This window comes from Haemaphysalis longicornis, unplaced genomic scaffold (assembly GCF_048455015.1).
Source record: "Haemaphysalis longicornis isolate Haplotype H1 unplaced genomic scaffold, Haemaphysalis longicornis Haplotype H1 scaffold_9, whole genome shotgun sequence".
Taxonomy (NCBI): Eukaryota; Metazoa; Arthropoda; class Arachnida; order Ixodida; family Ixodidae; genus Haemaphysalis; species Haemaphysalis longicornis.
This window is the reverse complement of record NW_027526460.1, coordinates 57,333,836-57,343,931: the sequence shown is the minus strand read 5'-3', so window position 1 is coordinate 57,343,931 and position 10,096 is coordinate 57,333,836. Positions and strand designations below refer to the sequence as shown.

General features: G+C 52.4%; 1 long non-coding RNA gene across 1 annotated transcript; it reads right to left on the bottom strand.

Moving 5' to 3' along the window:
* Positions 1–2,523: 2,523 nt before the first annotated feature.
* On the bottom strand, positions 2,524–8,088 carry LOC144153805 (uncharacterized). The gene is made up of 2 exons (XR_013319385.1): positions 7,746–8,088; positions 2,524–7,497 (listed from the first exon to the last, which is right to left on the bottom strand). It is a non-coding gene; the product is annotated as an uncharacterized LOC144153805 (long non-coding RNA).
* Between the last annotated feature and the right edge of the window lie 2,008 nt (positions 8,089–10,096).

The window sequence follows — 10,096 nt, the reverse complement described above, 5'->3', positions numbered from 1 at the left end:
CTCCACCTAGAGGAAATTATCTCCAGTCTAGGTGGCATTGCCCCTCCCCACCGCACTGGGTTGTATGCAGGTGAGCTCCCTACTGAGCTCAATAATATCCCCAGTGCACTTTCCTTTCCTTTCTTCCATCCAATCACTTCTCTCTTGCTCTGCCTAGTCAGTGTTGCTTTGACACGGCCGCAATACCTCTGTGCGTGATGCGGTCATGCGGTGTTCGAAAGTTTCAGTCGTCTCTGTTCAGTGTCTTATTTCGCCCGAGGCGTGGGCATGTCGAGGCGGCGGCGTGGGGGTTGTCATCGGGGGTCAGAAAGCAGGATCGTAATGTCGATCGTAATTCTGGACTTCCGAAGAAAGTCGCGGCCCAAAATCACGGGGACACTCTGGCTTGGTAGGCGGATAAAACGACATCGACTCCTCCGCCCGTACCATCGAACTGTCAACCTTGCGGCGCCGCCGGCACGCGCAACACCGCTGGCAAGGCTGAACGCAGCTCGGCACTCCCTGAGGCGAACAGAACGCTGTTGCAAGACATACAACATTTCGTCTCCGAACAAAGTCTCGTGTCCAATAAAGCCGGGATTCTCGGCCCGCAATGACGACACTGATGAACGGAGCAGGCCCTCCGACGTGGTAACCCGGGCGGCCTAGGGAGGGGCCAGAATTACTTCGGCCGAACGGGCTTTCCCGCTCGGCCGGCACCTGCGTTTCCAACTGCGCCGGCGGCTGGGAGCAGTTGCGCTTCATGTGGCCCTCTTTTCTGCAACGAAAACAGCGCAGCCCACCACGGGTTTTCCCGCGATTGGCATCCCTTGGAGTGTCTCCGCCTGCCGCCGGACCTGGGAGTTCAGGGCGGTTGTTGCAGGCTTTTTCCTGGCATTGGCCGTGTGGCGTCCGTAAGTGTATGGGTCCAAAGCTCGTTCGCTAATTTACAACAGACCTTTGTCTTCCGCTCCGACTGCGTGGGCGGCGTCCGGCGGGTGGCGAGAAAAAGAGGAAGCTCCCTTCCACGCGCAGCGGGGCTCAAGAGCCTCGCCTGCCGGCGGAAGAGGGCGATACGCTCGGGAAGCGAGTATGTGGCCCTGTATCCGCTTAGCCTCAGCGGCTCGCTCCTCCAGGTCGCGGAACCGAGCGCCGCGCAGGTACGCCGCAAGAGTGGGTTGCGCCTACCTGATAACCCTCTCGACGTGTTCATCGTTCAGGGCTGTCGGTTCGGCGATTTGATATAGCTTCTCCATACTCCGCACAAACACTAGGAGGGATTCCTAGGGAGCTTGTGTGCGCAGCTCCAGTTCACGCCGCGTCCTCCGATGGCAGTCCACTGGAAGAAATTAGCGACGGATTGCCGCCTTGAGTTCAGTGAACGTGGCGGATCGGTGACCGGCAAGCTGGTACCACTGCGCGGCTCGCTTCGTAAGCACGACTGGCACGACACGAGCGAGCATATCGCTGTCGCTGAGTCCCATATAGTGAAGTCGGTCACGCTGATGGTATCCTCGTAACCGCGGTAAACTGGTATTTCCAGCCTCACCAGTGGCCTTGACAGCTTCAATGCCTCCAGGTAAACCTTTAGAGCGCCTGAAAGGGACTCGATCAAGCTACTGGCTTGCTGCAACAACGAGGTTGCATCTCGGGGAGCATCTCCGCTAGGAACGACTGCGTGCGCTGCGAGGGGTCCGCGGCGGGGCGAGAAAATTCTCGCTGGTCGTTCGGTGGCTCGGCGGCCGGATTGTCCGGAGATTTCGTGCGCCCAGCCCGCTGGTGTTGGCGAGTGGCGCTTACCGAGCCTCCGCTGCCCCCGCGTAGGCTAAGACAGCGTACATGGTCTACTGCCGCGTTGCTCCCGAAAACGGGTGGCCTGTGCGACAAGAAAGCCTCTCTAGTGCGACCCAGGCCTTCAGCGGCGACGTAGCCGGTATGAAACGGCGCGGGGCCACCGCGCGCCCCGATAGTGGCGAGTACGGAGCGCACAAGAGTACGGAGAGCTTCCGCTCGAGCCTCGAAGAGCAGCGCGCTCCCCAAGCTGTGGTTGTGCTGGTTGTGCCACAGTCTCCCAGAACAGGGAGGATTGCTGCACCGCGGCCGCGGCTGCCTGCGCGCAAACCGCCGCCAAAGTGGGCTTTTCCCGCCAAAGTGATGATGATGATGATGATCAAAGGCCTCCCCTTTGAATCGACGTAACGGCATGCGCCATCTAGCCTATCTTAGTAACTTAAATTTAGTTAACCCTCAACTCAGATTTCTTTTTAATTCTGCCCTGCCGCTACCCCTGCTTGGGATGACACTTTATCGACTTCTCTGCTTTTTTTCCACCAATACTACAGCCGCTGCTTACTCCAGAGTGGGCTTTTCTTGCGGCGCCGGCTAACGGCTAGTCGAAGAACCAGGCATTATGAAGCGTACCATACGACTGGCATTGAAAAATGTTGTGTCGTGGGCGACGGCGAGCGGCCTCGGCGGCGACGGGAGCGAGGGCTCAGCGCGCCGGGCCCACGCACAAGCCCAAGAAGAAAGAGTGCGGCCTGCTCGTACCAAGACCAGAGCCCAAAGAGAACGTTTATTGTTCGACGATACGACACCTAGACGCATACGCACGTGACCCGTCACGTGCGACCACAGCAACGACATCTAGTTACAATTAACACAACCAAGCGCCCACAGTGAGCGGGCGCTCCACTAGAGGGCGCCACTACACCACATCATCTTCCCGTGCAAAAGAAGTTCGCACACTCTGCGAAATACGCCACTACACCACATCATCTTCCCGTGCAAAAGAAGTTCGCACACTCTGCGAAATACATACAGCATCTTAAATGCACACTGCACATCATTCTCCCACGCTTTGAAGAATGTCTGCATCTTCCTTTCACTTGACTCACACAACAGGCTATCAGTCGCTCACGACAGTTCTATAAGTCCCAAAAAAAAAACCCGTCCAAAAAACTTTCAATGATGATATACGATTCAACACAGACATGACACGTTCAACATGACGCAAAGCATGAACCGTACGTATACCCCTTACTGCACATATTCGCGAAGCCACTGAGGCTGCTTAGTCTTACGGCGCGGACGCGTAGACGTTGAACTTGCATTATTTGACGATCCAGAAACCCCCTCATTTTCCCTTGTGTTGTCTACATGGCTATTTGGATCTGTTTGTTCACTATTTTCTTCCTGACATTCTAATGGTTCCCGAGGGACAATGGATTCAGACCTTGCACTGGTAGAGACCTCCGACAGATCAGGGTCTGTCTGAACACTGGGGCTTGTCCCTTCTGACAACTGTAGACTAGGGGACTGACTGTCACAAATGTCCAAGTTAGACAAAGAGTACAAAAACTCTTTATGCCTCGACGAGAGTTCAACATTGTCAAAGGAATACGGTGCTGAGCCAACCTCGATTCCCTTCGGAACGACTGTGAGTTTTGAAGCGTTCCAGATCTTTCCATCACTGAGCTTAAAGGTGAAAGGTGCAACCTGAGCTTGCACTGTCAACGGCTTACTATACTTCAGAAATCCTTGCTTACGGAATTTTACCTTCACGACATCTCCCACCTTTATGCGGGTCGGCTGCGCACCTTTCCTTCTGTCAAAGTACTGTTTAGCTTTATGCTGCTTCGTGAAGACCTGATTCCGAACATGAGGCAGGAAATTGTCCGATTCTGCTGCCTTTTTACGTATCCTGAAGTTGCTAATATCCACTTTGGAACGAGGCTGACGTCCATGCAGCAAAAAAGCTGGAGAAAGACCTGTCACTGAATGTGGTGTGACCCTATACGACCCAAGAAATTGTGTAATGCTTTTCGAAGCATCCTTGCCTTCAAGTCTGGCTACCTGTAAATGTTCTTTGAGAACTCTGTTAAAACGTTCAATCTGGCCGTTAGCCTGAGGGTAATAATTCGACGAGAACATGTGGCGGATACCTTTTTCCTTTAGATACTCTTGCATTTGTTTGGAGACAAACTGGGGTCCATTATCCGTCACTAAAACCTCAGGGAGCCCTTCCCGACTGAAAGAAGAGTCCAACAACTTAATGACATCCTCAGTTGAAATGGAATTTGTGCCCAGAACCTCAGGCCACTTAGAGTAGTAATCGACTAGTGTAACAAGAAATCGGGGGTACGACACATCTAACGGACCGATGATGTCCATTCCCAACTTTTGCCAAGGCCCTTCAGGCCATTCCACTGGCTGCAACGGAGCTACATGAGGCTTAGCAGACTTGTCTGCCAGCTGACAAACGTGACAATGCTTTACATGCTCTTCAACATCGCGATCCATTTGAGGCCACCAGTAACGTTCCCGGAGAAGTTGCTTCGTTCGTACTATTCCTTGATGATTTTCATGTGCTAACTCGAGAAACGTAGGTACCAGTACACAAGGAATGACTACACGGTCATCACGCATGAGTAATCCGTCCACAACAGAAAGTTCATCCCTTACATGAAAGTAAGCAGTTAAATCACTGTGTACCTTTTTCTTATCAGGCCAACCCTTTGACACATACTCTGCTACCTTCTGCAACGTCACATCGGCCTTCGTTGCCAGCTGCACGGTTTCTTTATCGACTACTGATGTTACTAATGACACTATCTCTTCCTCCTTAACAAGTTCTTGACCGGTCTGAATGGGTAATCTCGATAGAGCGTCAGCCACCAGATTTTCTGACCCTTTGCAATACTCGATGTCAAAATTGTAGTACAGCAGACGAGCTGACCACCGTGAAATCCTTAAAGGTCTCCGACCTGAGTCTCCTGCGGCTAACAAAGCAACTACAGCCTGATGGTCAGTTCTAAGTGTGAACCGTCTGCCCCAAAGAAAAATGTGCCACTTTTCGCACGCGAACAAACAAGCCAGCGCTTCGCGCTCTCCCACAGAGTATTTTCTCTCAGTCTCCGACAAAGTTCTAGATGCAAAGGCTATGGTTTCAAGCCGAGAACCATACCGCTGCTGTAGTACCGCGCCAATTCCCACATCAGATGCGTCGGTAGTTACTACTACAGGCAAGTCAGGATTAAAGACCTTCACAACCGGAGAACATGTGAGGCACGCTTTCAACTGATCGAAACTGCTCTGAGCATCATCAGACCAACAAAATGTCTGACCCTTCCTGAGCATGAGGCGAAGTGGTTCAACTATCTCTGCATAGTTCTTTATGAACTCAGCATAGTATCCTGCAAGACCTAAAAATGATTGCAGTGACTTTATGTCCGTAGGAGCGGGAGCATGAACTATAGCTTTTACTTTGCTCTCCAAAGGTGAGATGCCCTCAGCCGAAATCTTGTGACCCAAAAAATCAAGTTCCTTGACCGAAAAAAGACATTTGTCGTTCAACTTCATGCCACTGTTTGCTATACATGTTAAGACTTCAACCAGGCTCGCGTCATGCTCAGCTTGAGTCTTTCCCCACACAAGAATATCATCAAGATAGCAAACAACATTTTTGCAATTTTTTAAGATCTGAGACATCATTTTTTGAAAAACCGCAGGCGCCGACGCCAGACCAAAACACACCCTCTTAAACCTGAATAAACCTTCATGAGTCACGAAAGTAGTTAAGTCCCTACTGCCCTCTTCCAGCAACAACTGATGATAAGCCGACGCCAAGTCAAGCTTAGAAAAACAAACAGCACCATGAAACATCTGCAACAGCTCTTCAACATGCGGTAAAGGATACCCATCAATGATAATTGCCTTATTCGGTTCCCGGAGGTCCACACACAGCCGAATGTCCCCGTTCTTTTTCCGGACGACGACGAGTGGCGAAACCCACTCCGAGGCGTCGACACGCTCAATGACATCATTGTCCTCGAGGCGTCGCAGCTCGCTGGACACTGGATCACGGAGAGCAAGAGGCAATCTTCGTAGCTTAGATGCAACTGGAGTCACACCTGGCCGCCGTTGGATCTTATGCGAGACGTCCTTGACAAGACCCAACTCGCCGTTGAAGAGATGTTCGAAACCCGGGGGCACGTTCACGGGACACTGCACTGCACACACCGATGCTAGTCGACACGTAAGAGACGCACCGTCGATCTGAATGCCCAGTTGCTGGATGGCGTCGAGCCCCAAAAGAGATGTCCCTTTGTCGGTGACGTAGAATGTGACGGAGCAAGACCGTTGCAAGACTTGAACAGGAGCTTGGAATGAGCCGCGGATGCCGATACGTTGTTTGGAAAAATTCCACAAGTTGACGGAAGCCTTGGACAGCGCATGCTGTTTACTGAAGTGACGCTTGAAATCTTCAACAGTCATCAACGACACTGATGCTCCGGTATCGACTAAGAGTTGCATGGTCACTCCGCTGACTTCGGCTTGAACGACTAAGTCCTTTCTTGGAGGATTGTTGACGCTGACTTCAGCTTGGACGACTAAGTCCTTTCTAGAAGAAGTGCTGACTGTTAAGACGGAAGATCTTGCGGGTGCGTTGATCTCCGTGGATGCTGGATGCTCTACAGGTTCCGGTGTCGAAGCGGATCCCGTAGCTTCCTTCGAAGAGACTCGATGCACTGGTGCCGGCTTACGGCACATCGATGCGAAATGTCCCCACTTATTACAAGAGTTGCAGCGCCGATTTCGGGCTGGACAATTTTGAAATGCTGACTTATGCCATTTATTTCCGCATCGTTCGCACAACTGAAGCTTGCCTGCAAACTTCTGCTGAACTGTACCGCGGAACTCTACAGCTGACTGCGGATGGAAACGTCCATCTTGGAGGCCACCATCTTGCCTTCCCGAACCCGGTGGAATGACGTCACGGCCTCCCCGGCTGGCCAGGCCATCTTGAATTCCTGTGCCGCCATCTTGAGCGCGCCGGCCTCCCCGGCGGCCCATGCCATCTTGATTCTCCACGCCGCCATCTTGAGCGCGGCGGCTTCCCCGACTGTCATCTTCCGCGACGCCACCTTCTCCTCGTCGACCTACTGCTTGTACTTGATGCGAACCGAAGGCTTGGTTCGCCAACGACAAAGATTCAAAACTCCGACCAATCTCTTCAGCTTTCTCCAAAGACAACCTTTCGCCATGTGCGAGCAGCTTTTCTCTAACCTGGGGGTTAGACGTTCCATGTATGATTTGATCTCGGACGCGCTCCGCGTACGTCAGCCCGAACTTGCAACGTACGGCTTTCTCCTTTAGAGCGGTCACGTATTCTAAAAAACTTTCCCCCCGAAATTGACGACGGCTTGTGAACTCATGTCGTTCAACAAGCGTATTTGTGGACGCAGCGAAGAGCCGGTCCAGCTGCTCCAAAAGTTGGTCGAATTTCGAAATGGCCGGAGCCGAGGATGCGGTCACACTACAGTCGGTCGCGGAGTCGGTCACGATAGGGCTGGTTACATGAGCGTCGGTCACGTTACTGGCGGCGTCCCTCCTTGCTTCGTCCTGCTCCGCCTCAGCAAAATACCTTCGTTGCCCCTCCCTACCCAAAACACTGACGAGCGCCGACGCGCGTCGTCCGTCATTCCAGTCGCTGCCGCCAGCCGCCTCGAGATGGGCCTGAAACAATTTTTTCCAGTTATGCCACGGAATCGGAGGCGACCCCGGCAATTCGAGGAAAACGGGCAGGTTATCGAAGAGGCCCATGCTGCCAAGCAGGAAGGAGAGAGATGCAGGAGCAGAAGCAGAAGAACGAAGTAGGGCGAGGCCTAAACGACGGTTCGACAAGCGTCAGCACAAAGAACGCTAGGCCTCGCGACGCCAGACGCGCCGGACAGTCACACTCGAGCGAGGTCAAACGCACTCACGTTTTCATTCTGCCGGACCCGTCGACGATGTCGTCGCAGCAGAAGAAAAGAATCCCATCCTCGTCGCCAAAAAGATGTTGTGTCGTGGGCGACGGCGAGCGGCCTCGGCGGCGACGGGAGCGAGGGCTCAGCGCGCCGGGCCCACGCACAAGCCCAAGAAGAAAGAGTGCGGCCTGCTCGTACCAAGACCAGAGCCCAAAGAGAACGTTTATTGTTCGACGATACGACACCTAGACGCATACGCACGTGACCCGTCACGTGCGACCACAGCAACGACATCTAGTTACAATTAACACAACCAAGCGCCCACAGTGAGCGGGCGCTCCACTAGAGGGCGCCACTACACCACAAAAAACATGAACGTTGCTGATTTTTATGGGGTTATACAAAATTGGGAGCTTTTATTTTTAGGCGTTGCCGTAGATATTTAGTGTGGCGACACTGTTGGCGAATTCTAAAGCAAAAATGGCGACATTCGGCGACTTTTTGCTGGCCGTCTGGCGATATTGACCCAAAACTCAGTGGCAACCCTGGCGCGGAGCACCGGTTTCGTGACTGTTATTGCTGTTATGTGCTTTTGCGTCCATCAGTTGTTGAGAGGACTGGCAAAACACGAGAATTGAGTGCTTGTGGAATGACAAATGTGGGAAATTCCGCATCGGAAGGCAGCTGTCGAGGCCAGAATATTCGATTCTTCAAACAGAAGGTGAGTGTTATGCACTCCGCTAGAAAGACGGTGCAAAGGAAACCGTTGTCGCCGTCAATACTTCATTTGTGCCCTTCGTTCGAAATCTTAGCGCAAGTGAACGAGTTGTTATGGCAAAAAAAAATGTTGTCACGAAAGCGACGTACAATTGCAGCGATCGAAATGAAATGATGTCCTGGCCTCTGTAAACTTGCGGATGTCAATAAACGATTTGTTCTCACTTGCTGCTCACTGTGGTCTGTGCCAGTCGAGGCCATCTGGTCACCTGGCGTAACATCACTTCACTAGCGCGGCGCAAGTAAACACGCGACCAGCGTGCCAGCCAGGAGCCAGCAGGAGCAGCCACGGCCGGACTCGACGCCCCTTTCGCGCGCGGGAGGAGGAGAGTCGAGTCCGGCCGTGGAGCAACGAACCGGCGGCCGCCGTGCGAGGGCAGCCATGTTATTAAGGAGCTCAAGCGGCCTGTGCAAAAAGCATCCGCCATGTTTACAAAGCCGTGTTTACAGCGCCATCAAGCGGGCGTACTGGGTAGTTCACGACGCCGCCACTACGCTTTTTCTGGCACTACAGGCAAAGCTAGACCTTTGCTTCTCTAAAATCCTCCCTGTTCTGTGACCAAGCAGTGCTGAGCGAGTAAATTGAGGGCCACATGCACGTGGACATAGCTTCAAACATGCTTCCAGATGGCGCCCTGCGTCGCTTGGCTGTGCTAGAGTGAACTAGAATTTCACTCTAGCTGTGCTGACTTGCGTGGCAGGGGCGGCAGAAGGACGGCACTTGTAGCAAAGTGAGCAGGATGAGGAGGAGGAACAAACATTTATTCGCAACTGTATGGGTTCCGTTGTGGGAGGCCTCCTTAGTCCAGGAAGCCTTGGTCCTTGGCTGGCCGGCGGGCCCTGTCCACCAGTCTTTGCTGGTCTTGAGGGCGTGAGCTGGTCAGCTGGTCCTCCCACTGCTCCAGTGTTGGTTTTTGTAGGGGGGGGGGGCAATGATGGTGATTGTCGGCTCTTCCAGACCATATTGCAGGGTGAGACAGCTGCGCATATTGCGCAGTTTTGATACAATTTGATACAATTTGTTTTCCTGCGCCAGGCTGCTCCAAAACAGTCTGAGGAGGGCTCTTTTAACGCTCACGTCACTTTCAGTAGGAAAAAATGCTTACTGACGGTATAATTTTCCAGCTCCCTCAAGGTGATGGTGTTTGTAAAGGTTCAATTGATTGATCAATCAATAGAAAACCCGCATAAAATTGTTCCTGAGATATATTTTTTTTTTTTTTCGAAAGTTACAATGTCAGGTTGCACATGTTATGTTCTGTGAGTTTTTAAAGTTTTCACATCAAAAACCATTCCAAGGTCCTGTAAAAAAAATGCTTATGCGTACTGAGGCGACAAACTACCTGTACAAGGTGAGGAAAAAAAACGGCAATTTTCGCAGCATCGTATCTCCGGAGCGACATAACTGGGCGCCGGCGTCTTGGTGAAGTTTGGCAAACATGGCCGCCGGGCGAAGCAGTTGCTCGTGGTCACGACCGGGTCGTGCTCGTGGTTCAGGCAGAGATCTCTTCGCCGATTTCTACTGTGGTTTTGGTTATAAGGGTTGCTGGGTTTACATTTCGTCGTTTTATATGTTTCGGGAAGTTGCG